At 45.3% G+C, this 27,653-nt stretch overlaps 1 pseudogene; it reads right to left on the reverse strand.

The window, feature by feature from the left end:
• Window positions 1-3,758: 3,758 nt before the first annotated feature.
• LOC126086259 (melanoma antigen preferentially expressed in tumors-like) lies at window positions 3,759-27,191 on the reverse strand (annotated as a pseudogene).
• Window positions 27,192-27,653: the final 462 nt, after the last annotated feature.

Genomic DNA, 27,653 nt, shown 5'->3' on the forward strand with positions numbered 1-27,653 from the left:
TGGTAGATTGCAAAATTGGCCACAAATTAAAAAATGGCCAGAAAGAGGTGAAGTCAATTTCCCCACCTCTTGAACCTGGCTGGGCCTGCCACGTGACTTGCTTTGGCCAATAAGATGTGGCCGAAATGATGGCGTGCTAATTCTGAGCTTGGGCCTTAAGAGGCCTTGTTGCTTCCACTCTCTTGGAATCTTGCCTCTGCCATGTAATCAAGCTCAGTCAGCCTGACAGAGGATGAGAGATTGGTGGAGGAGAGGCCAGTGGTCCTAGATGAGGCTACCTTGTCCGTCCAGGCAACCTGCCAACTGAACATAGATACGTGAGCGAGCCCAGCCAAGACCAGAAGAACTGTCCAGCTGAGCCCAGCCCAAAGTCATGACCCACAGAACTGTAAGCTAAACAGTTTCAAGCCACTAAGTTTTGGCATGTGTTTGTTATACAGCAAAAACTAACTGAGACACTCTTAGATTCCTGGAAATTTCCCTAGACCCTTATATTAAATTCCTCATTTTTTTTTTTCTTAACCTACTTCAGTTAATTTTTTTGCTTGCTGCCCAAGAATTTTAAGCATTAGAGACTGCTTATCTAGGTGACTTCTGGGAATTGGTGAGCTGGGGTGTTGGCAGGTGGCAAGAGGATAGACAAGCTGTCCCTGGGGCTTCCAACAAGATGGAAATGTCCCACAGATGAGTGACTAGGAAATCAGGAGGAAGGAGGCCTCATATGGAACCCTTGTGAGGAACCTCGTCCTGTCCCCAGTCCCAGGATTCTCTTCCCACCCCGCCTAGTATCACCTCTTGGGCTGACAGGACAGATGCCCATTCTTCAGCTGCATCTCTGTATTGTTTGTCTGTCAGTCCTATGATAAAGGGAGAGGAAAAATAATAAAAAAAATAATAATAACAACAATAGTAATACTCATGGCTGATATTAAGGGCTCACTGTGTGCCAGGTACTGTTCATCTTATTTAATCCTCACATCTACCCTTTGAAGTAGGTATTATCATTTTCCATGTTTTACAGATAAACAACTGAGGCACAAAGGGGTTAAAAGGGTCACCCAAAGTTCCACAAGCTAGTGTATGGCAGAGCTGGGAGTTAAACCCTAACAGCATGGCTCCAGGATTCAGGCCCTTAACTGCTGTTATGGATTGAATTGTGTCCTCCCTCAAAATATGCACTGGAATCCTAACCTCTATACCTGTAGATGTAATGTAATGTAATTATTCGCTCTGTTGTACATAAGGACACTATGACTTGGAGCCAACTCGAAGGCATCTACCAACAACAACAACAACAATGTGATTACCTTGCACGTAATGTAATCATCTTCCATAATGGAATGCAATCAGTCAGTTGAGGTCATACCAGTGTAGGGTTGATTCTAAACCTAATCATGTCAGAGTTATAAAAAGAGCAGAATAAACACAGAGACAGGAGGACAGAGAGGTGCCAAGGAACACCAAGATTGCCAGTAGACACCAGAAACAACAGAGAGGCTCACAGAAGGAATCAACAAGGCTGAGACCCAGATTTGGACTTTTAGCCTCCAGAACTGTGAGAAAATAAATTTCTGTTCTTTAAAGCCACCCACTCGTGGTACTTGTGTTACAACAGCTCTAGGTAACTAAGACAATGGCAAACAACAGGGATCTCTCTTGGCCATTGGTAGGTATGGTAGATGTGTACAGGGTGTCTCACCCAGCCCATACCCCTCTTTTCTGAGACCTGCCTCTCCCCACCAGGAAGGTCAAGGCCACCATGTTGGTGCCACATGACCTCATCTCCAAGGTAACAACTGATCGGACAATGCTGGTTCCTTCCAGCTGGTGCTAGTACTGGTCTGTCATGGGAGTCTGTTGTCTGCAATTGTATAAATCTTGGACAAGATGAGGGGGAAGACAGGAAGTGGCCCCTCCCATCTGCTCAAGGGTGGGAGTGGGGCAGGATGACAGGGCCTCATGATGGGCCGAGTGAGGATTTTCAAGGCAGCCTGATTTCTTGATCTTTCCCTCTAAGTACACAGCTTTGGTTAGATCTGGGTTAGTTCACGTTCAGCTGCGTGTGGGCAAGCTGAGGAATTTCCCTGAGGTTTAGTATTACTCATTTGGAAAATGCTGGTGATAATAGTACGCACCTCTGAGAGTTGGTGTGACTTTAAGACATCTGGTACTTACTGAGGATCCAGGAAATTGGAGCTATCACGATGATGAAGATAATGGGGATAATTCAGGCAGCAGCCTGCCCCTCTCCCCAATCCAGAAGGTCCCACAGGGGCTCATGGACTGGTAGGCCTGGCCCATGTCCCTCCCAGCCAGTTTACAAAGTCTCCCCAAACTATCTCAACCCTCTAGAAGACTTCTTTTCTTCGGTACAAAGAGTACGAAGGCTTGTATTGTTAATAGTGGGAAAAGAGGCAGTGTTGGGTAGGAGCTAGAACTAGGAATCAGGCAGGGCTCTGGGTTCGAATCCTTTCTTTCCAGCTGTGAGGCCTTGGGCAAATCTCTTCTTTATGAATCTTGGCCTCCTCTTGGACAAAAATGAGATCTTCATCCCTACTCCCCAGAACTCTTGTGGGGAGTATGCTAGAATAATATTTAGAAAGCACATAGTAGGTGCTCAATAATTGGTAAGATGCTAAGCGCATTCTAATAACTGCTAGAGGCAATGGTGGTTCAGTAGTAGAATTCTTCCTGTCATGGATTGAATTGTGTCCCCCCAAAATATGTGTATCAATTTCACTAGGCCATGATTGTGTGATTGTCCACCATTTTGTCATCTGAGGTGATTTTCCTATGTGTTGTAAATCCTATCACTATGATGTTCATGAGATGGATTAGTGGCAGTTTTGTTGACAAGATCTACAAGATTAGTTGTGTCTTAAGAAAACCTCTTTTGAAATATAAAAGAGAGAAGTGAATGGCGAGACAGGGGGCCTCCTATCACCAGGAGAGCACCCCCGGGAGTGGAGCATGTCCTTTGGACCCAGGGTTCCTGTGCAGAGAAGCTCCTACATTGGGGAGGATTGATGGAGGGGACCTTCCCCCAGAGCCATCAGAGAGAGAGGGCCTTCCCCTGGAGCTGGCTCCCTGAATTCAGACTTCTGACCTACTGAACTATGAGAGAATAAACCTATGTTTGTGAAGCCATCCATTTGTGGTATTTCTGTTATTGCAGCACTAGATAACCAAGACACTTCCCCTCCATGTGGGAGGCCCAGATTTGATTCCTGGCCAATGCGCCTCATAAGCAGTCACCACCCATCTGTCAGTGAAGGCTTGGGTGTTGTTCTGATGCCGAACAGATTTCAGCGGCACTTCCAGACTAAGATGGACCAGGAAGAAAGGCGCGGTGATCTATTTCCCAAAATCAGCCAGTGAAAACCCTATGGATGACAACAGTGTGATCTGCAGCCGATCGTGGGGATGATGCAGGACCAGGCAGTGTTTTCGTACGTTGTGCCTGGGGTCACTATGAGTCGGGGCCAATGGCAGGTAACAACAGCAACAATAGTAACACCTAACACATAGGGTTAAACTGTAAGGTGGATCCTGTCCTTCCTCTGCTCTGAGCCCCTCAGGGCGCCCGTACACATCAGGGGGCCATGTTATTCTCTCCACATAGGCCTAAAGCCCCTTGGGGTGGAGTCTATTGGGTTGGCCTCTGACTCGCTGGGGAGGGAGCTTTGTGCCTTGTGGGGCCCCGGGCTGAGTGGAGATTGGCTGGTGGACAGCGTGAGGGACAGGAGGTACCTTTGACTCTAGATGTTGGTGAAGCCCATGCTGCCCATCAGTGCCACAAACCCCAGAGATGTGGCCTCGAGGAGCCTATGGCAAAGGCTCCTGACAGGGAGAGTACGGGGTCCAGCTCACTGGGTCTTCATCAGCTTCTGGGGTTAAGTGGGGACAAGACTGAAGGAGCCACCCTCTCTCCACGCTCCCCACCATCACACCTCCTGAATCTCTCTTCTTTTCATCCCCTGGTCCTTGCTCTGCCTCCTCCCTGGTCTCCTGCCCCAGTCTCACCCTTGCCCCTCTCTCCACCACACAGGAGACGGAGGGTCTTTCTAAAGTACAAAACTGGCTCTGGCCTTCCTCTGCTCAGAACCTGCTGTGGCTCTCCAGCAACCTACCCCCCGTCCGGCCTCATCTCTTTCCACTTCTGCCCCTTTACCATCCAGCTACAATAGACCCCGTTCCATTTGCCAAGCTCACCTCTCTCTTACCTCCAGTCTGTGCTGCTCCCTATCTGTCTTTGTTCTCTAGTGCTGCTATAACAGATATACCGCAAGTGGATGGTTTTAACAGGGAGAAATTTATTTCTCACAGTCTAAAAATCAGGGTGCTAGCTCCAAGGGAAGGGTTTTCTGTCGGTTCTCTGGGAAGGTCCTTATCATCAATCTCTCTCTGGTCTAGGAGCTTCTCAGCGCAGGGACTCCAGGTCCAAAGGACGCTCTCACTTCTGGTTCTTCATTCTTGGTGACAGGAGGTCCCTCTGTCTCTCTGCTTCCTTCTCTCTTTTATATCTCAAAAGAGATTGGCTCAAGATACAACCTAATCTTGTAGATTGAGTCCTGTGTCGTTAACATAACTGCCTCTAATTCTTCCTCATATGCATGTGAAAGCTGGACAAGAATAAGGAAGACTGAAGAAAAATTGATGCCTTTGAATTGTGGTGTTGGGGAAGAATATTGAATGTACCATGGACTGCCAAAAGAACAAACAAATCTGCCTTGGAAGAAGTGTGACCAGAATGCTCCTTCGATGCAAGGATGGTGAGGCTATGTCTCACATACTTTGGACAGGTTGTCAGGAGGTATCAATCACTGGAGAAGGACATTATGCTTGGTAAAGTAGAGGGTCAGGGAAAAAGAGGAAGACCCTCAATGAGACAGACTGACGCAGTGGCTGCAACAATGAGCTTAAGCATAACAACGATTGTGAGGATGGTGTAGGACTGGGCAGTGTTTCGTTCTGTTGTACATAGGATTGCTATGAGTTGGAACCGACTCAGCAGCACCTAGCAACAAAAATCCTGCTTCATTAACATTGTAGAGGAAGGATTTACAATATGGAAGAAAATCACATCAGATGACAAAATGGTGGACAATCACACACTATTGGGAATCATGGCCTAGTCATTTGACACCCATTTTTAGGGGACATGATTCAATCCATAACACTCTCCCTGGAATGGTGTCTGTGCCATTGCTCTTCCCCTTGGCCTGGATAAAATTCTTAGGTCTCCTAGTGCCACCTCAGACATCCCTTTCTCCAGGAAGCCCTCCATTATCCCAGGCTGGGTCAGGCACCCCCTCTCGACTCCTGCAGACCCCTAGGCTCCCACATCCCAATCCTGGGTTGTTACCATCTGGAAACAGGTCTGTCCCCCACTGGGCTGTGAGCCCTGGGAGGGCAGACTCAGGACTGTCTTGGTCACCGTGGTGTCCCTAACGCCAGCCAGAATGCTCTGGGCACACAATAACCAACAACCAAACCCGTTGCCATGGAGTCAATTTCATGTGTTTCAGAGTAGAACTGCTCCATATGGCTTTCAATGGCTGTGACCCTATAGAAGTAGATTGCCGGGTCTTTCTTCTGCAGTGCTGCTGAGTGGATTCAAACTGTCAACCTTTTGGTTAGTAGCCAAGTGCAAACCCTTTTTGGCACCCAGGGACCTGGGCACACAACAGGTGCTCAATAAACATTCCCTGACTAGTTGATGAATGAATAAAGGGGGTCTTGAAAGTATCGCCACTCTAAATGAACACAATGGGCTCACCAGTGGCTACAAGATTTTATTTTTTTTCTCCCAGCGAGTCACCCCGACACCAAATCCTAAAGGCCCCACTGGACTCTGGCTAGGGAGAGGAGGCAGCTGCCTGGGACCCAACCAAGGCTTTGTTTAGAAAGCACATAGTAGGTGCTGAATAAGTGGTAAGATATTAATAGTATTATGACAGCTAGAGGCATTTGTGGGTCAGTGGTAGAATTATGGAGACCTGGGTTCAATTTGGAGCCCTGGTGATGCAGTGGTTGACAGCTACGGCTGCTAACCAGGTCGGCAGTTTGAATTGGCCAGCCACTCTTTGGAAACCCTATGGGGCAGCTCTACTATGTTCTTTAGGGTCACTCTAAATCAAAATTGACCAGATGGCAATGAGTTTGGTTTTTTTTTAGTTCAATTTAAGAGTCCTGGTGGCACAGCGGTTAAGCACTTGGCTGCTAACCAAAAGGTCAGTGGTCCAAACCCACGTTCGAACACGGAACACAGAACTGACATGGCCCACTTGCATTAGTCACCTCCCTGATGACATCTTTTATACACTTCCTGGGCCATGGTACTGATACGTACTGCATTTGTGATATACTTCACAGAACACAGTACTGTTATGGCCTGCTTGCAATTGGCACCTCATTTTTTTAGATATTAGAAAACTACCAACACATAATAATTCAGCATCTATTCCATTAGTGAAAAAACATGGCATTACCAAAAAATTTCTCTGCCTGCCGCCCGCAAAAAAAATTTATCCTTTAAAGGATTCTCCTCAGTTACTCCTTTTGAGTAGGCCATCTGTTTCTTGTCTTGTCTCTGATTGGTACAACTATTATAGCCTTTTACAAAGGACAAAATGGAGGCTCCGAGAATTTAAGTCACTGGTCCAGGATGTCATAGGTGGCAAAGAGCAGAGCTAGGATCTACACCAAGGCAGTCGAAATTCTCGATCACTTAGTCAAGTGTGCCCCCACCACCCTATCCCTGGCTTTGGTTTCACTTATTCTTCTAAGTCAGTTTTCATATTGTCTGGAGTTGGGAGTTGGACCCTTAGACTTTGATTCCAGACCCTACGCACTCGCCCAGCTCACTCTTCTGCCTCTTACTGAATGGTGACTGTTGTGGTTGGAACACAAGCTCCAGTCATAAAATGCTGAAGAATTTGAGCATGTAGAAATAGAAATTTCTCCAAGGTTAAAAAACAAACCAACAAAACACACACAAACACACAACCATCCATAAAGCCTAAAGAACAATAATATATCAGAAAAAATTATATGCAATCGATATCACAAAGAGCTAATTTCACTTATACATAAAGAGCTCCTAGAAATCAATAAAAAAAAAACCAACAACTTAATAGGAAAATACACAAAATATGTGAGTAGGCAGGTCATAGAAAATAAAATTCAAATGCCTCTTGACAGAGACAAAAATGCTTAGCTTCACTCATGGTACGAGAAATGGAAATTAAAATAAACCAAGATAACATTTTCTACATATCAGATTGGCAAAGACCCAAAATTTGACGACTTATCATGTTGGCGAGTTGAAGACAACAGGAACTCTCACACATTACTGGTATAATCCCTGTAGAGAGTAAATCTGCTAGTCTTTGAAAATTGAAAATTCCCATTTTCTTTGACCCTGTGATTGAACTTTGAGGAACGTATTCCACAGGTGAGGAGTCCCTGGGTGGTGCAAACAGTTAACAAGCTTGCCTGCTAACCCAAAGATGGGCAGTTTGAGTCCACCCAGCCTCATTTTGGAAGAAAGGCCTGGTGATCTAAGGTGATCTACTTCCGAAAAATCAGCCATTGAAAACCCTATGGGGCACAGTTCTATTCTGATACACATGGGGTCCCTCTGAATTGGAATTGACTCCACAACAACTGTGTTTTTTTTACTGGTTTGTTCTACAGATGCACTTGCACAGTGTGAAATAACTGATGTACAAGGTTATTTATTGCACCTTGTTTATGATAGCAAAAGTTTGGAAATACTCAACTTTGTATCAGTAGGGAACTGATTAAGTTATGGTCCATTCACACAATGGAATAATACACAGTTGTACAAAGAATGAGGAAAATCTCTCTCTTGGTTACCTAGCGCTTCTGTAACAGAAATAACCGCAAGTGAGCGGCTTTAACAAACAGAAATATAGTTCCTCACAGTTAAAAAAAAAAAAAAACACCAAACTCATTATCATCGAGTTGATTCTGGCTCACAGCGACCCTACAGGACAGACAGAGTAGAACCGCCCCATAGAGTCTCCAAGGAGAGCCTGGTGGACTCTAACTGCTGACGCTTTGGTGAGCAGCCATACCACTTAGCCACTATGCCACCAGGATTTCACAGATTGGGAAGCTAGAAGTCTGAATTCAGGGCACCGGCTCCAGGGGAAGCCTCTCTCTTTGTTGGCTCTGAGTGGAGGTCCTCATCTCTTCAGCTTCTATTCCTTGGCTCCTTGGCAGTCTTCATGTGGTGTATCTTCCTCCATCTCTGCTTGCTTGCTTGTCCTAATCTGCTCTTTTTATATCTCATAGGTGATTAATTTAAAACATACACTGATATGGCCTCTTAAGATAACATAACATATGACCTCTTAATATAACATAAAAAAAAAAAGCTCCCAAGTGGGTTTATAACCACAGGTATAAACCCCTAAAACCAAACCCGTTGCCATGGAGTCCCTTCCATATAGGATAGCAACCTGATAGGATACAGTAGAGCAGAACTGCCCCATAGGGTTTCCAAGGCTGCAGTCTTTACTGGAGCAGACCACGACATCTTTCTCTCACAGGGCAGCTGGTGGGTTCAAACCACTGACCTTTCAATTAGCAGCCAAGTGCTTAACCAATATGCCATCAGGGCTCCTTACCACAGATATACAAACCAAAACCAAACCAAATCCGTTGTTGTTGAGTCAATTCTGCCTCATAGCAAACATAGAGGGCAGAGTAGGATTTCCCCGTAGGGTGTCCAAGAAGTGCCTGGTGTATTCAAACTGCTGACCTTTTGGTTAGCAGCCATAGCTCTTAACCACAACGCCACCAAGGTTTCCACCACAGGTATAGGGGTTAGGACTTACAACACATATTTTGGGGGGACACAATTCAATCCATAACGATTCTATGAACTGAGAGGAAAAGGTCACCAAGACAAGTAGTTAAGATATAAATGCAAGCTGCTGAACAGTCTAGATGAGATGCTAACTTTGGTGTAAAAAAGGAGGAAAAATAAATATGTATTTGCATTTGTTTGTAAATCTATAAAGAAATGTGGGGGGGGTGGTGTGAGGGGAGTAGGGATCTGAGAACTGGTTGTGTGGAGTTGGAGGGAGGCTTCAGTGGAGACTATATTTTAAATATATTTTTGAAATTTCACTAATGGGAATGTATAACCCATCCTAAATTTAAGTAACACTTGAATTAAAGAAATGAGAGTATGCTGTGGATTGAATTGTGTCCCCCCAAAAGGTACATTGAAGTCCTAATTCCTCTGGACCTGTGAATGTGACCTCGTGTCTTTGAAGATGTTACTAGTTTGGTTAAAAAAAAAAACAAACCTGTTGCCGGCGAGCCAATTCTGACTTGTAGCGACCCTATAGGACAGAGTAGAACTGCCCCATAGGGTTTCCAAGGAGCACCTGGTGGATTCAAACTGCTGACCTTTGAGTTAGCAGCCTAGCACTTAACCACTAGGCCACCAGGGTTTCCACGTGTATGAATACATAAGGTCATACTGGAGTCCTTATAGAAGGAGGGGAAGAGACCCAGAGACAGACAGACATAAAGAGAAAAACGCCATGTGACCACAGAGGCACAGATAAGATTTATGCTCAGCTGCAAGCCAGGGGGAGTCTCTGGGAGGTGCAAACAGTTAACAAATACACTCAGCTGCTAACCAAAAGGTTGGAGGTTGGAGTCCACCCAGAGGCGGCTGGTGATCTAATTCCAGGAAAAAAAATCGGTCATTGAAAACCCTACAGAACGCGGTTCTACAGTGAACCACACAGGGCTGCTGTGAGTTGGAATAGACTGGAAGGCAAACGGTGGTGTGGACGGCAAGTCCGCAAACAGGGAATGCCTGGGGCCTCCAGACGCTGGCTGGGGGACAAGAAAGGATCTTCCCCTAGAGCCTTTGGAGAGAGCATGGCCCTGCTGACGCCCTGAATTCAGACTTATGGCCTCCAGAACTTTGAGACAACAAGTGTCTGTTGTTTTAAGCCACCCAGTGTGTAGTACTTTGTTACGGCAGCCACAGGAAGCTAGTGTTGTTTTTGTTAGGTGTCACTGAGTCTGTTCTGACTCACAGCAACCCTATGTACAACAGAACGAAACACTGCCTGGTCCTGCACCACCCTTGAAGCCTCCACCAAGCCTTCCCCCTGCTCCGCCAGGGTCCCCACTCCCTCTGCAGCCTTCCAAGCCACGGCTGCTAACAGTGGTTTGAATTTGGTGCCAGAATCCCACGTGTGCACGAACCAAGATTTAGATGCATGTGCAGGGCCTGAAGAGCTGTGTCCTCAGTCTGTCCTTGGACCTAAACATCACCAACATGATTCAACATCTGGACCTCCAAATGTGGGCGTGGGAGGGCTAAGGGCAGAGAGTTCGGGGCACCAAACCCAACCTCCAGATGCCACTGGAAATAAAAAGCTCCCCAACACCCTCAGACAGCAAGCATGTGGCTTTGGGGTCACTAGACACCGCGTTGCTCCTGCCTGTGTAGACAATAAATTTCCACTTCCTGTTTCCCTAGCAACTGGTGGCGTGGCATCTGTCTTATTTCAATCGGCTAATAGGACAGGACAAGAACCCTGTTTCAGTTACATCCTCACAATTGTTGCTATGGTTGAGCCCATTGTTGCAGCCACTGTGTCAATCCACCTCGTTGAGGGTCTTCCTCTTTTTTGCTGACCTTCTACTTTACCAAGCACGATGTCCCTTTCCTGGGACTGATCCCTCCTGACAACATGTCCAAAGTATGTGAGATGTAGTCTCACCATCCTTGCTTCTAAGGAGCATTCTGGTTGTACTTCTTCCAAGACAGATTTGTTCGTTCTTTTGGCAGTCCGTGGTCTATTCAATATTCTTCTCCAACACCACAATGCAAAGGCGTCAATTCCTCTTCGGTCTCCCTTGTTCATTGCCCAGCTTTCAAATGCATATGAGGTGATTGAAAACACCATGGCCTGGGTCAAGTGCACCTTAGTCTTCAAGGTGACATTTTTGCTTTTCAACTCTTTAAAGAGATCTTTTGTAGCAGTTTTGCCCAATGCAATGGGTCTTTTGAGTATAAATTAAGTTCTCATTTGTCTCTCTCACACACTTGTGAGTGAACGTGCACAAATTCACACACACCAGAACCCAAGCCCCAGAGTAAGACTGCCAGGGTGCACGTTCCATCACCTCCTAGCGCTTGTAACTTGGGAAGTTACTTAACCTCTCTAAGCCTTATCTATTTAAAAAAAAAAACAACTATAACACGGAAATAATAAAGGTATCTCCTTTGTATGAGTGTTGTGAGGATTCAAGGGCCTGATAATCCAAGGACCAGTGATTCTCAATTATACTTTGGGGGGTGATTTTGTCCCCCAGGGACAGTTGGCAATGTCTGGAGGCCTCTTTGATTGTCACAACTGGGGGAGGGAGTGGATGTTACTGGTATCTAGTGTGTAGCGACCAATGATGCTGCTAAATATCCTACAATGCACAGCACAGCCCCCCAAAATGAAGAATGTTCCAGTCCCAAAATGTCAATAGGCCGAGGTCGAAAAACTCTGACCTCATTAATGCTTATGTGGAGCCCTGGTTGCACAGTGGTTAAGGGCTACAGCTGCTAACCAAAAGGTCAGCAGTTCGAATCCACCAGCTGCTCCTTGGAAACCCTATGGGAGGCAGTTCTACTCTGTCCTATAGGGTCGCTATGAATAGAAATGAACTCGATGGCAATGAGTTTGGTTTGGTTTTTGGTTAATACTATGTAAGGAGCCCTGGCGGCACAGTGGTTAAGGTGCTCAGCTGCTGAGGCTGCTAACCAAAGTGTCGGTGGTTTGAGACCACCAGCTGCTCTGTGGGAGAAAGACGTGGCAGTCTGCTTTGGTAAGGATTTCAGCCTTGGAAACCCTTTGGGGCAGTCCTGCTCTGTCCTATAGGGTTCCTGTGAGTTGGAATCGACTCAAAGGCAACAGGTAATGCTTGTAAAATGTTCAGAACTGTGCAGGGCACAGGTGCCTGCTGGGTAACTGATTGACATTATTATCATCATTGTTATTGGCATTCCTGTCTCACAATTGCAAGCCCTGGGTGTACTGTAAACATACCTTTTACATATCTCTTGGGAAAGCAGTATAAGAAGTGGTTACGTTTTGAAGATCAGAAATCCCCACTTACAGAACAAATAACCAGGTACAGAATAAGTTTAAAACATCAGCTATCTTCATGGTAAATAATGGCTCGGGGTTACAAGTCCCAGGGGCAGATATGAATGCTAAGCTCTGGAAGCCTGTCCGAGAGGCCTCAGAAGGCAGCCGTAAGTGACCAGCTGCTCAGTGTCAGGATTTCGCCAAGTCCATCCAACCGTTTCCCCACTGCTGTCCCTCACCAACACCGTAGTTGGTGATAAAGTCATGAGCTGTGTAACGTCCATTCAGGCAATGTCTGACCACTTATATGCCTGTGGTCCCATAATGTTATAATAGAGTTCAGAGGTTCAGATTGGAGAACAGGATGTATCGGATTTAAGCATGTCCTACTTGACAATCACAACAGTCCTCAAAAGCAAAGAAAAAACTCTCCAAGCTGTTAAAGGATCGGCTCCGCTGAAAGCCACAAGGCTAACAAAAATGCGAGAGGGACTTAGATATGGAGAAATTGCTAATGATGTGGATTGAGGACCAAACACAGAAGTGAAGCCCTCAATCACTGCTAAGTAAGGCACAAAGCTTGTTCGAGATGCTTAAAGAAAAAGCAGGACCAGACTACGGTATCGAATTTAGTGCTAGCTCAAAAAAAAAAATTTTTTTTTTCTGGGTAGTTTGGGTGCTACAGACAACGTTTTTTTGCTGCATAATGTGAAAATGAGTGGTGAGCCTGAGAGTGCTGATGTGAAGACAGCAGAATTTGTTGAAGCCTTAGAGAAACTAATGGTGTTCCAACAATGTCCAAATCACACAACGGCCTAATTTGCAGTACTTAGACTCTGGTGCTTTAGTGGTTTAGAGCTACGGCCGCTGTAGCTAACCAAAAGGCCGGCAGTTCGAGTTCACCAGGTGCTCCTTCGAAACCCTATGGGCCAGTTCTACTCTGTCTTATGGGGTTGCTATGACTTGACAGCAACCGGGTTTTTTGTTTATATCATGAAAGTTAAGCAGCACGTGACTGTACTTCCATTTTACAGGTAGGAAAACTGAGGCATAGCAAGCTTGGGTTGCCATGGTCATAAATAGAGAGGTAGGAGGTGCCCCACCAGAGTGCCCAGTGGGGAGCTCGCTACCTCCCTGCCACCTGCATTGATTTCATCTCTGAGTCTGCAGCTGGTGTGACATTTCTAAAGTGGTGCTCCAACTCCCCTGCTCATAAACCCTTCATGGGTCTCCAGTGTCCTCAGGACACAGTGCAGACTCCTTAGCTTGGCACATCTGCTCCATCTCCTGCTCTGCCCACCACTCTCCCATCATTCTCTGCGTCTGTCAGACACAACTCGTTACGGTTGCTCTGGCCTGCAGGCCTTTGCGAATACTGTTCCCCTACCCAGGATGCTGTTCCTTGCATTCTTTCTCTACCTGTGATTCAAGTTTCTTCACAAGGATCCTCTGTTCTGAAGCCATTCCTGTCCCTCAGGTGTGCTTGGTAATAGGTACTACAATGTTTGGGCAGGGACCCCAATTGACCTGATGGGGTGATGTTGTTGTTAGCTGACCGCCAGTCAATTTGCAACACATAGCAACCCAAATGTGACAGAGTAGAACTGCCCCATATGGTTTTCCAGAAGTCGACTCGACTGCACTGGGTTTTTTTTTTTTTAATCTTTACGGGAGCAGATTGCTGGGTCTTTCTCCTGAAGAACCACCAGGTGGGTTAAAATTGCTGACCTTTCTGTTAGTAGCTGAGCACTTAGTCATTGTGCCACCAGGGGTCCTTCATAGGGTGATAAACCAAACCAAACCAAACCAAACCCTTTCTCCCTCAGAGCAGCTGGCGGGTTCGAACCACCGGTCTTTTGGTTAGCAGGCCAGCGCTTAACCACTTCGCCACCAGGGTGCTGCTCTCTTTAGTTAATAATGATGTCTCGCAACTCCTTCATCGGTTTGTGAAATGTGTACCACACTAATGCAAGTTGTTAGCAACAGGAGAAACTGTGGCCTTTGGTCATTCCTGCCTCTGATGCGGAGTGACCAAAATGGGGTAACTATGCCCCACTCTCCATCTTCATCATTCTCCCAGCTTGCAGGGGAGGGACAAGTGAAACCCCGGAGACCTTCTCCTTTGTAAAATGGGAAATTAATAACAATGCCCTGCTCCAGGGTCAGACAGGACCAAGAACATGAGGCGCCCAGCACAGCGCCTGGCTCATAATAGATGCTCAATGGATGGTGGTAACTCTTAAAATAATGTCAATTACGATTATTATCAGGGCACTGGTGGCTCAGCGGTAGAATTCTCACCTTCCATGCAGGAGACCCAAGTTCGATTCCCAGCCAGTGCACCTCATGGACAGCAACCAGTGGAGGTTTACATGTTGCTGTGAGAATGAACAGGCTCCAGAGGAGCTTCCAGGCTAAGATGCACTAGGAAGAAAGGCTTGGCGATCTACTTCCAAGAATCAGCCAATGAAAGCCCTATGGATCGTAATGGTCTGATCCATAGCCGATTATGGGGATGATGCAGGACTGGGCAGTGATTCCTTCCATTGCACATGGGGTCACCATGACCCGAGGTCCACTTCAAGGCAGTATTTTGCTACTACACTGCAGGGGAGAGGAAATATTTGCCACTATACTACTATCGTAAATAACTATTTTTCCTTTGGTTCACTTGTTTATTCCCCGCCCCCCACCCCCCCGACCCAGCACACCTCTCCCAACTAGACTGTCAGTTCCAGGAGGGCAGAGATTTTGTCTTGTGTCCACAGTGCCTGGTGTATCATAGGTGCCTAATAAACGTTTTTTAAGCAAATGAATGAATGAATGAGTGAAATGGAGGTGTTGGAATTTGAAGTCTCAGAAGCTCATGCTTTTCCTTCCCAGAGAGGTCAAGGTTCCATGGTGAGGCAAAAGATCAGCCACAAATCTCTCAAAACAGTCATTATCAGGTGACTGGATGATTTCTTTCATAAGGTTTTCACTGGCTAATGTTTTTCAGCAGTAGACTGCAGGGTCCTTCCTCCTAGTCCGTCTTAGTCTGGAAGCTCAGCTGAAACCTGTCCTCCATGCGTGACCCTGCTAGTATCTAAATACCGGTGGCATAGCTTCCAGCATCACAGCAACACGCAAGCCCCCACAGTATGACAAACTGACAGACACGTGGGGGTCTTTATTAGCATTAGTCAAACTGCCTCTCCACAATTTCTCTGAGGCCTCTGCCCCACAAGGCTGGGGCAATTGATTACACAGGTCAGAAGACCACCAATGAGTGATAAGCAAAGACCTGCAGTGTGATTAATAACCTGGGCTCTGGTTCCTCCATTCCCAGTATCCACTCTTTTATCCAGGTAACAGCGCCTGAAGTCTCCTTTGAGAAACCAATTTCCTCGTGGTTCCAGAGAGGCGAGTGACCCAGGTCTGGGTAATCAGAGCACTTCACCCAGCCACAGTGATTGGTTGATAGCTGGACACATGACCCAAGTCTGGCCAATCAGAGCATTTCATCCCCACACCACAGTGATTGGTTAAGGGCTGGGCATGTGATCCAAAGCAGGCCAAGGAGGAGCAATCCTAGGACTTTTGCTGGAATTGGGGAAATACTCTCTTTTCATGGAATTGCTAAACTAAAGTAATATATGCATGGAGCTGATGGAAGCCATCTTTCTACCATGAGGAGAGAATTTGCCCAAGAACAAGGTAGACATATAGGAAAGCACAGCTAGTATAAGAAAAGAGAGATTTCTGATGACATCATTTAAACACCCAGATTCAGCTGTGCCTGAAATTGGCTCTGCTCCCTCAGATTTTGTGTTATGTGGGCCTATATACTCCCATTGTTTCTCTTGAACCAGTTTGATTTGGGATTCTGTTACTTGTACTCAGTTACTTATTTCCAGCCTCAAGTAGCTCCAAAAGAGCTCTGATCGAAAGGAAAGCTGACAAACAAAGTTTTGGGATCTAGCTGAGTCTGAAGGTGAGTAAACGAAGCAACCTAGGGGAAGATGTGGCTGAACTGAACCCTGGGGGAAGTGGAGAGTTTAGCAGATCAGTGTTTCCCAAACCTCTCATGTTGTTATTAGTTGCTTTCCAGTGGATTCTGACTCATGGCGACCCCATGTGTACATAGTAGAACTGCTCCATAGGGTTTTCAAGGCTGTGACCTTTTGGAAGTAGATCTCCATGCCAGGCTTGTCTTCTGAGGCAACTCTGAGTGGGTTTAAAATGCTAACATTTTGACTATTAGTTGAACGCTTAACAGTTTGCATCACTCGGGGAATCCTAAATATCTAAATTCCAACCAAGGCTTTAACAGCTTCTGCCTGGTTCAGTCATGGCCTAGGATGCACCACCAGAATGGACTAGAATTATTAAAGTTATGATGAATAGTAAAGATAGCCAAAATGGGAAAAATTATGGGTTGAATCGCTACTAGAAATTTAATCTCCCTTTGGAGAACAACGGCAGTGTAAGCACTGCGTAGCAACCAATCTCTAGCTCTTGGATTTTGAGCACAGTCCAAAGCAGCACTGCCTGCCTTAAAGATGGCGGCACCCTGCTCAAAAATGGCAGTGCCATGCTCAAAGATGGTGGCACTTAGCTCAAAGATGCTGGCCACCATGCTGCTTTGAATGTGTGTTGCTCTCCTGCAGTCCTGCCAGTAATCCAATCTCAGGCATCAGGCTCCTGAAAGGGCTCGCTATGCCTATTCCAAGTCTCTCATTCCAGAGCTTGGACCCATAGTGTTTTTGGATCTGAGTACTGTACAGAATATGCCAAATTGTAATACTTTCAGTCAGTTTCTGTTTTGTCGGCCATGACTGAATCCATTGGAACTGGTTCAGTGCACACCTGTGGAGGTGGGGCCATGCAAATAAGGTGTATGGAACCCTAACGAGGGGGACTGGTCAGTTTTGCAACCCCGCTAGGCTTAAAGGAAGACAGAGAAAGAGAGAGAGGAGCTGTAACATGGAAGACAGAGAGAGGCAGCAGAGGCAGCAGAACCAGGACAGACAGGGAGAGCTGTATCACTGGAAAGGGTGAGAAGCAGCAGCAGAGAAAAGGCATCAGCAGAGGCAGGAGACTGGCAGGAGATCAACAGTAGGGGTCCTGGTGGACTCCCTGGCCCACAGAGTGAGAAAGCTGAGCACCTTCAGGCAGGAAGCTTGCAGGTGGAGTAAGGTGCCTCCAGGCATGTGGTGGAGCTAGGTTTGCCAACTCACTGAGCTAGAAATCTGAGTGCCTTTGGGCTGAGGCTTACTGGCAGAGTAGGGTGCCTCAGGGCACATATCCACAGAGCTAAAACAGCTTTGTAACATTTGCCCAAGTAGGGCAGAGGCCAGGCTGAGGAACCAAGGGACAGAGAGAGACCTGCCTGGGGGCATGGCTGAAAAGAGGGTGTCCTGGTTGAAGAATTGTATCTTGAGTGTTCCTGAACCCGAACTGTAACTTGTTACTTCCTTAATAAACCCCATAACCCTGAGTATGGTCTGTGAGTTCTGTGTGGTCATTGCAACGGATTACTGAACCCAGCAGAGAAGTAGAGAGTGTCATGGGGCTGGGGGGGGGGGGGCGCTGGTGTCAGAATTGGTAAAAAGGTTGGATGGTAGAGGCACATCTGACCTCCACTTCATAGGAATCAGCCTTGGACTGTTGATCGTGATTCAACTTTCCCTTTGTGAAGTTAGAGGTCAGACTCCCCCAGCATACGATTTTTACAGTTGGCATCAGAAGCAGAATTAGAGCCTAGAAAATCCTATGGGGCAGTTCTACTCTGCCACATGAACTCGCTATGAGTCAAAAAATCTACTAAACGCCATAAAACAACAACCCTTTGACCCATTTCTGAAAGTCTATCATACAGAAATAATCATACATGTAGACAAAGATATAGGTTATTGTTAAGTTCAGTCAAGTTGATTCCAACTCATAGCGACCCTATGTACAGAATGAAATACTTTCCAGTCCTGTACCAACCCCACAATTGTTGCTATACCTGAGCCCGTGGTTGCAGCCACTGTGTCAATCCATCTCATTGACCATCTTCCTCTCCTTTGCTGACGCTCCACTTTACCAAGCATGGTAACTTTTTTCAAGGACTGACCCCTCCTGATAACATGTCCACAGTACATGAGATGAAGTCTCGCCATCCTCGCTTCTAAGGAGCATTTTTTAAAGAAATTTTACTTTAGATGAAGTTTTACAGAGCAAACTAGTTTCTCATTAAGTAATTAATACACGTATTGTTTTGTGACATTGGTGGCCAACCCCACCACACGTCAACACTCTCCCCTTCTCGACCTTGGGTTCCCCAGTACCAGCTTTCTTGTCCCCTCCTGCCTTCTTATCCCTGCCCCTGGGCTGCTGTGCCCATTTAGTCTCATTTTGTTTTATGGGTCTGTTTAATCTTTGGCTGACGGGTGAACCTCAGGAGTGACTTCATCACTGAGTTAAAAGGGTGTCCTGGGGCCATACACTTGGGGTTAAGGAGCAGTCTGGCTTTGCTTTTCTACGACAGATTTCTTTGTTCTTCTGGCAGTCCATGGTATATTCAATACACATGAACACCACAGATCAAAGGCATCAATTCTTTTCCAGTCTTCCTTATTGGTTGTCCGGCTTTCACATGCGTAGGAGGTGATTGATTAACAACACCATGGCTTGGGTCAGGCACACCTTAGTCCTCAAAGTGATATCCTTGCTTTTTAACACTTTAAAGAGATCTTTTGCAGAGGATTCACCCAATGCAATACATCATTTGATTTCTTGACTGCTGCTTCCATGGGCATTGATTATAGTTTCAAGTAAAATGACATCCTTGACAACTTCAATCTTTTCTCTGTTTATCATGATGTTGCTCATTGGTCCAGTTGGGAGGATTTTTGTTTTCTTTATGTTGAGGTGTAATCCATACTGAAGGCTGTGGTCTTTGATCTTCATCAGTAAGTGCTTCAAGTCCTCTTTGCTTTCAGCAAGCAAGGTTGTGTCATCTGCATAACACAGGTTGTTAGTGAGTCTTCCTCCAATCCTGATGTCATATTCTTCTTCATATAGTCCAGATTCTCGGATTATTTGCTCAGCATACAGATTGAATAAGTATGGTGAAAGGATACAACCCTGATGCACACATTTCCTGATTTTAAACTACGAAGTATCCCTTGTTCTGTTTGAATGACGCCCTCTTGGTTTATGGGTAAGTTCCTCATAAGCACTATCAACTTTTCTGAAATTTCCATTCTTCATAATTTTATCCATAATTTGTTGTGATCCACAGTCGAATGGCTTTGCACAGTCAATAAAACACAGGTAAACATCTTTCCGGTATTCTGTACTTTCAGCCAGAATCCATCTGACATCAGCAATGATATCTCTTGTTCCATGTCCTCTTCTGAATCTGGCTTGAATTTCTGGCAGTTCCCTGTCGATACACTGCTGCAATCATTTTTGAGTGACCTTCAGCAAAATTTCACTTCTGTTGTGATATTAATGATATTGTTCTATAATTTCTGCATTCTGTTAGACCACCTTTCTTTGGAATGGGTACAAGTATGTATCTGGTCCCTTCGGTTGGTCAGGTACTTGTCTTCCAAAATTCTTGGCAAAGACAAGTGAGTTCTTCCAGTGTTGCATCCCCTTTGTTGAAACATCTCAACTGATATTCTGTCAATTACTGGAGCCTTGTTTTTTTTGCCAATGCCTTGCTGCAGTTTGGGCCTCTTCTTTCAGCACCATCGGTTCTTGATCATATGCTACTTACTAAAATTTGTGAACATCGACCAATTCTTTTTGGTACAGTGACTCTGTGTAATCCTTCCATCTTCTTTGATGCTTTCTACGTTGTTCAATATTTCGACCTTAGAATCCTTCAGTATTGCAATTCAAGGCTTGAATTTTTTCTTCAGTTCTTTCAGCTTAAGAAATGCCAAGTGTGTCCTTCCATTTTGATTTTCCCACTCCAGGTATTTGCACATTTCCTTATTATACCTTTCTTTGTCTTCTTGAGCCACTCTTTGAAATCTGTTCAACTCTTTTACTTCATCATTTCTTCCTTTTTGCTTAGGCTACTCTACATTCAAGAGAAAGTTTCAGAGTCTCTTCTGACATCCATTTTGTTTTTTTCTTTCTTTCCTGTCTCTTTAATGGCTTTTTGCTTTCTTCACGTATGATGTCCTTCATGTTATCCCACATCTTGTCTGGTCTTTGGTCATTAGTGTTCAATGCATCAAATCTATTTCTGAGACAGTCTTTAAATCCAGGTGGGGTATACTCAAAGTTGCACTTTGGCTTTCATGGACTTGTTTTAATTCTCTTCAGCTTCACCTTGAACTTGTGTATGAGCAATAGATAGTCTGTGTTATAGTTGGCCTCTGGCGTAATTATGACTGATGATATCGAGCTTCTCCATCGTTTCTCTCCACAGATGTAGTAGATTTGATTCCTGTGTTTTCCATCCACTGAGGCCCATGTGTGTAGTCTCCGTTTCTGTTGTTGAAAAAAGGTATTTGCAATGAATAAGTTGTTGGTCTTGCAAAATTCTATCGTGTGATCTCCCATTCGTTTTTATCACCAACACTGTATTTTCTAGCTACCGATCCTGCTTCTTTGTTTCCAACTTTTGCATTCCAATCACTAGTAATTATCAAGGCATTTTGATTGCATGTTTGATCTATTTCAGATTGCGGGAGTTGGTAAAATTCTTTAATTTCTTTATCTTTGGCATTAGTGGTTGGTGTGCAAATTTGTATAATAGTCATATTAACTGGTCTTCTTTGTAGGCTTTTGGATATTATCCTATCACTGATGGTATTGTACATCATGATAGATCTTGAAATGTCCTTTCTGACCATGAATGCAATGCCATTCCTCTATATTCCTTGCATATAGACCATATGATTGTCTGATTAGAAATGGCCAATAGTAGTCCATTTCAGCTCACTAATGCCTAGGAAATGTATCTTTATGTGTTCCTTTTCATTTTAGATGGCTTCCAAATTTCTTAGATTCATACTTCGTAAATTGCACATTCTGATTATTAATGGATGTTTGCAACTGTTTCTTCTCTTTTTGAGTTGTGTCGTATAAGCAAATGGAGGTCTTGAAAGCTTTACTCCAACCGTGTCATTAAGGTTGACTCTACTTCAAGGAGGCACCTCTTCCCCAGTTGTATTTTGACTGCCTTCCAAGCTGAGGGGCTCATCTTCCCACACTATATCATCGGCCTGGTAAGATACACCCTAAGGGACCTCTCCTATATTCCAGGCATACTCTTCTTTACCTCCATTATGTAATACCAATCCTATATCCCCTTGGTAATCAGGATCAATCACACCAGCCAATATGGTAACTCCCTTTTTTGCCTGTTGATCCAGAGGCACGAGGAGCCCAAAGTGGCCTGTTGGCATTCTTAACTTCCAGTTCAACGGAATAAGTGTGGGAATATTCCTCCTTTTGGAACTGAGACTTCTAGGCCCACAGAGCATAAGGTAGTGGCGACAGGAAGCAAAAATCTTGTGAGCGGGTCACTAGGGGTAATAGTGAGTGCTGCCACTCCCATTTCCACCCCTAGAATCCTAGCTATGGGAGAAACAACACCATATATTGGATGCTGGTTTAGAGCACATACAGCCTCCTGGAGAACATTGCCCCAACCCTACAAAGTATTGCCACCTAGCTGGTGAAGTAATTGTCTTTAGAATGTCATTCCATCGTTCCATCAAGCCAGCTGCTTCAGGATGATGGGGAACATGGTACTGAAGCCAGTGAATTCCACGAGCATATGCCCACTGCCACACTTTGTTTGCTGTGAAGTGAGTCCCTTCATCTGGGGCAATGCCATGTGGGATGCCATGACATGGTGGATAAGGCATTCTGTGAGTCCATTGATGGTAGTTTTGGCAGAAGCATTGCATGCAGGGAAGGCAAATTCATATCGAGAATAAGTGTATATCTCAGTAAGAATGAAACGCTGCCATTTCCATGATGGAATTGATATAGAGACCCTAAAGAAATTATTTGAGGCATCACCAGAGTAATTCGAAGCTGGGTTGGAGTCTAGGCTTAGAAACTCATTTTGTGTAGAAAAACTTGTAGAACCAGAAATCTGAACTGGTTACAGCAGTTCTGCCTGCCAAGAAGAGTGACTGCTCTGTTGTGACAAAGCCAAGAACAAACGTTGTTCCCAAGGATGCCCCCACCCCATATCTAACCAACAAAGCATATATCATTAAGTGGGTACCTAGTCGTACAAATCACTAAGTAGGTAACTAAACCAAAACCAAACCCCATTACCACTGAGTCAATTCCAACTCATAGTGACCCTATAGGACAGAGTAGAACTGGTAGATTCCAACTACTGACATTTTGGTTAGCAGAAGAACTCTTAAAGTAGGTAACTAGTCTCTATGAGTTGGAATTGACTCGACAGTAACTAACAACAACAACAGTCAACAAAAACTCTTTAAATCCATCATGCAACTCACATATATTGTGTTCCTTAATCATTATTCAAAAGCGGCTGTAGCAGTACATGGATGTAGCAATAGAAGTGCTCACTCGTCTATACCAAGAAATTTGGAAGACAGCTACCTGGCCAACCAACTGGAAGAGATCCATATTTATGCCTATTCCCAAGAAAGGTGATGCAAGTGAATTGGGAAATTATCAAACAATATCATTAATACCACGTGCAAGCAAAATTTTGCTAAAGATCATTCAAAAGTGGCTGCAGCAGTATATTGACAGAGAACTGCCAGAAATTCAAGTGGGATTTAGAAGAGGACATGGAACTAGGGATATCATTGCTGATGTCAGATGGATCCTGGCTGAAAGCAGGGAATACCAGAAAGATGTTTACTTGTGTTTTATTGACTATGCTAAAGCATTAGACTGTGTGGATCATACCAAATTATAGATAACGTTGCAGAGAACAGGAATTCCAGGACACTTAATTGTCCTCATGAGGAATCTGTACACGGACCAAGAGGCAGTTGTTCGAAGAAAACGAGGTAATATTGCATGCTTTAAAGTCAGGAAAGGTGTGCATCAGGGTTGTATCCTTTGCTGTATTGTGTCTGTATGCTGAGTAAATAATCCAAGAAGCTGAACTATATGAAGAAGAATGGAGCATCAGAATTGGAGGAGGACTCATTAACAACCTTCGATATGCAGATGACAACCTTGCTTACTGAAAGTGAAGATGACTTGAAGCACTTACTGATGAAGACCAAAGACTACAGCCTTCACTATGGATTGCACCGCAACATAAAGAAAACAAAAATCCTCACAACTAGACCAATGAGCAACATCATGGTAAATGGAGAAAAGATTCAAGTTATCAAGGACTTCATTTTACTTGGGTCCACAATCAACACCCTTGGAAGCGGCAGTCAAGAAATCAAAAGACGTATTGCATTAGGCAAATCAGCTGCAAGAGAGCTCTTTAAAGTATTGAAAAGCAAAGATGTCACCCTGAGTACTATGGTGGGCCTGATCAAGCCATGATGTTTTCAATCGCCTAATATGCATGTGAAAGCTGGACAGTGAATAAGGAAGATTGAATAATTGACGCCTTTGAATTGTGATGTTGGCGAAGAGTATTGAATATACCATGGACTGCCAAAAGAATGAACAAATCTGTCTTGGAAGAAGTACAACCAGAATGCTCTTGGAAGCAAGGATGGCGAGACTGTGTCTCACAAGCTTTGGGCATGTTTTCAGGAGGGATCGGTCCCTGGAGAAGGACATCATGCTTGGTAAAGTAGAGGGTCAGGGAAAAAGAGGTGGATTGACACAGTGGCTGCAACAATGGGCTCAAGCAAAGCAACAATTGAGAGGATGGCACAGGACAGGGCAGTGTTTTGTTTTGTTGTGCATAAGATCATTATAAGTCGGAACTGACTCGACGGCACCTAACAACAATAACAACACACCTCAACATAAAGAAAATAAATATCCTCACAACCGGACCAATAAGCAACATCATGATAAATGGAGAAAAGATTGAAGTTGTCAAGGATTTCATTTTACTTGGATCCACGATCAACACCCATCAAAGCAGTTAAGAAATCAAAAGATGCATTGCATTGGGTAAATCTGCTGCAAAGGACCTCTTCAAAGTGTTGAAGAGCAAAGATGTCACCTTGAAGACTAAGGTGCACCTGACCCAAGCCATGGTGTTTTCAATTGCCTCATATACATGCAAAAACTGGATAACGAATAAGGAAGACCGAAGAATAACTCATGCCTTTGAATTGTGGTGTTAGCGAAGAATGTTGAACATATCATGGACTGCCAAAAGAATGAACAAATCTGTCTTGGAAGAAGTATAACCTGTATGCTCCTTAGAAGCAAGGATGGTGAGACTCCCCCCAAAAAACCCCAGTGCCTATGTCTCACATATTTAGACATGTTGTCAGGAGGGATGAGTCCCTGGGGAGGGACATCATGCTTGGTAAAGCGGAGGGTCAGAGAAAAATAGGAAGACCCTCAATGAGATGGATTGACACAGTGGCTGTAGTGATGGGCTCAAGCACAACAATTGTGAGGATGGTGCAGGATCTGGCAATGTTTTGTTCTGTTGTACATAGGGTCGTTATGAGTCAGAACCATTTCCATAGCACCTAACAACAACAATCATTATAAGGACCCCACTTTCGTTAACCTGCTTTTACTTTTTACAAATGGCATTGTAACCAACCCATATTTTTCTTCTGTGTTTGCTTCCTCCTGTTAAAGTACGTTAATCAACTGTTGACTGTACTTTCTTGGATTCTGCTAGTTTCTTGTGCCCCGGTGCACATTGGCAGAAGTCCCTTATTCATGAATGATTTCCTTATCTTTGTCTTGGCTTAATAAAAGCCTGTTTTGATTAAAAATGTGTCTAGGTTCTTTGTGCTCTACAAAAGAAGTGGTCTAATGTAATCAAACTGCTACCAGGTGGCTGGTTGATGGGCTTGAGGAATGGTGCTTTACTTAGCATCCTCAACAAGATGGACTGACACAGTGGCTACAACACTGGGTTCAAACATAGCAATGATTTGAGGATGGTGCAGCACCAGGCAGTGTTTCCTTCTGTACACAGTGACACTATGAGATGGAATTGACTGGACGGCACCTAACAATAACAACTAGTGCTACTATAACAGAAATACCACAAGTGGGTGGTTTTAACAAATGGAAATTTACTTTCATGGTTCAGGAGGACAGAAGTCTGAATTCAGGGCACAAGCTCTAGGGGAAGGCTTTCCTTCTCTGTCCCCTCTTGGGGAAGGTCCTTGTCTCCTTTCAACATCTGTGGGCCCGGAGTCCCTTGGAGATTTCCATAGGTCTTGGCATCAATCTTCCCCTGGGTCAGGGAGTTTCTCAGCATAGGGACCCTGATTCCAAAAGGAAGCACTCTGCTCCTGGCTCTTCTTTCTTGGTGGTAGTCAGGTCCCTCCTCTCTCTGCTCCTTTCTCATTTTATTTCTTGTAAGATAAAAGGTGTAACCCAAGCAAGAGTGTGACTTGAGTGAGGCTGGTAACTCAATATGCATCCTACCCTAGTCTTGCCTCTATGACTTAACAAACTCAACCCATTCACAAATGGGAATATAAACATAGGCAGAGGTTAGGATTTAGAACACATCACAAAATGGAGGATAATTACATCATAGGTACTGGTGCTGTGATTGTACCAAATCCAGTTGGGGTGCCTTAACTCTTGCAGTGTCTGCCTCAGCTTGGCCATATACTCTTTAAGATTCCCCAGGTGGAGAGTTCCTTGGATGCCCATGTAACACTCCAGAGGGACGGGAAACAGCCCAAGTCTGAACTTGCTCAGTGGGAGAATGTGCCAAAGCAAGCTCTCCAGGACAGCCGTGGAAATGGGTTTCCAAAAAAGCTGAAGGTGGTAGCTGGGAGCATTGGCCCAGGGCAGGCATGATGGCAGTGAGCTGGGAGTCTGTGATCCCACACCCATGTAAGTCCAGGTGATGGAGGGTGGCTGAGGCTCTCGCTAGCAGAACTTGGAAGAACTCAGCCCTTAAGCCAGTCAGGTTGACATCACTCAAATTCAGGTGACTTAGGTGGCTGGTGCTCAGGCATAAGCACAGGTATGTCAAGTCAGACTCCAAAAGCAAGCAATTTGTTATGAAGAGGGTCTCCAAGGGGGTCTTCAGGCACCTGAGCACCTGGTCCAGGTGTCCTTCAAGGAAGAGGATGGAGCCCAGGTGGAGCTCCTGGAGCTGATTCAGATTGAGCAACTGAGAGGTGAAATGGGCAACAAGCTTCTTCACATCCTCTGCTGTCCGGGAAATGAGGGAAATTATGTAGATGTGAGAGAGATGGAGTCCAGTCAGATTAACCATCTGCCCCAGGTGAGGAGCAAACCTGGCCAGGGTGGACAGTTCCCAGGTACAATTCACTTCCACCTCCTGGACACAGTCCGTTTTGAGGATCTTCTTAATATTTTGGAGTGGCATTGCAACAATATTCAGCTTCCTACAGCACAGGTGTATCTGACCTTTTCTCTGCTTGACCTTCTTAATGAGGAAGGTGAGAAGTTGATCAGGGGCAGCTTCATCGAGGCACAGGTCTATCAGCACCTCCATGGGGCCATAGGCCACTTATCCCCTGCCTTGGAATTGTCTACTTTTTTCTTTTTAGTCCTTAGTTCCTCTAATAAGCACACAGAGGCCCTGGCCCCAGTTCCAGACCATACATTCCAGAAGTCGGTATGAGTATTTGCCCGTAAATCCAGCACTTTCAGTTTTCCTCTCCTGGGATGAAACTTCTGGGCAAGCAGGACATCAACCCCATTCAGTGCAGCCCTTAAAATGTCCTGGCGACACTGTCAAGCCTTCATCAGAGCCCCTAGGGGGAGGCGAATGAAGGGCCATGCCTGCACCATTGCCTTCAGTGTCTCGCTACGTCTGCCAGCGACAGCCGCCTTGAACAGGGGCGGGAAGAGTTCCGTGGGCAGTGACCGCAGAGCAGCGATGGCCAAGGCCTCGTCCCTCAGCAGGCTCTGGTTTGCAAGGTCCAAGAGCCTGGGTGGGCCCCAGCTGTTCATGCTGATGAGTCTCCTCCAAAAGCAATCCCGATCTGTGGTTGGCAGGGTTGGTGTGCTCAGACCTCAGGCAGAGCCAAGGTAGTGACTCCAGCATTCAAGGCTCTGGATCACTCCCTAGGTCCTCAGAAACCTTCAGAGACCTTTCTGGTTCCACATCTTTGGGTCAAGCATCAGGCCAGAGGCTTCTCCTGACTCACATAGCTGCAGGGGCTGACAAACCCAAGATCTACAGGCCAGATGGCAGATGGCAGGCTACTGGCTTAGAAGCTTTGGACCCTGTCGAATCCAAGATCCTCGGGTGAAACAGGAGGCTGCTGGCTGAAGGGCTGCAGGGTATGATGAACCGAAGACCAGCACGTCACAAGGCAGGCCACTGGCTCACAGGCTGAGGAGACTGATGAATCCCATGATCAGCAGACAATACTGCAGGGCACTGGCTGTAGTCCAAGAACTGGAGGTCAG

The sequence above is a fragment of the Elephas maximus genome, chromosome 11 (assembly GCF_024166365.1).
Source record: "Elephas maximus indicus isolate mEleMax1 chromosome 11, mEleMax1 primary haplotype, whole genome shotgun sequence".
Lineage (NCBI taxonomy): Eukaryota > Metazoa > Chordata > Mammalia > Proboscidea > Elephantidae > Elephas > Elephas maximus.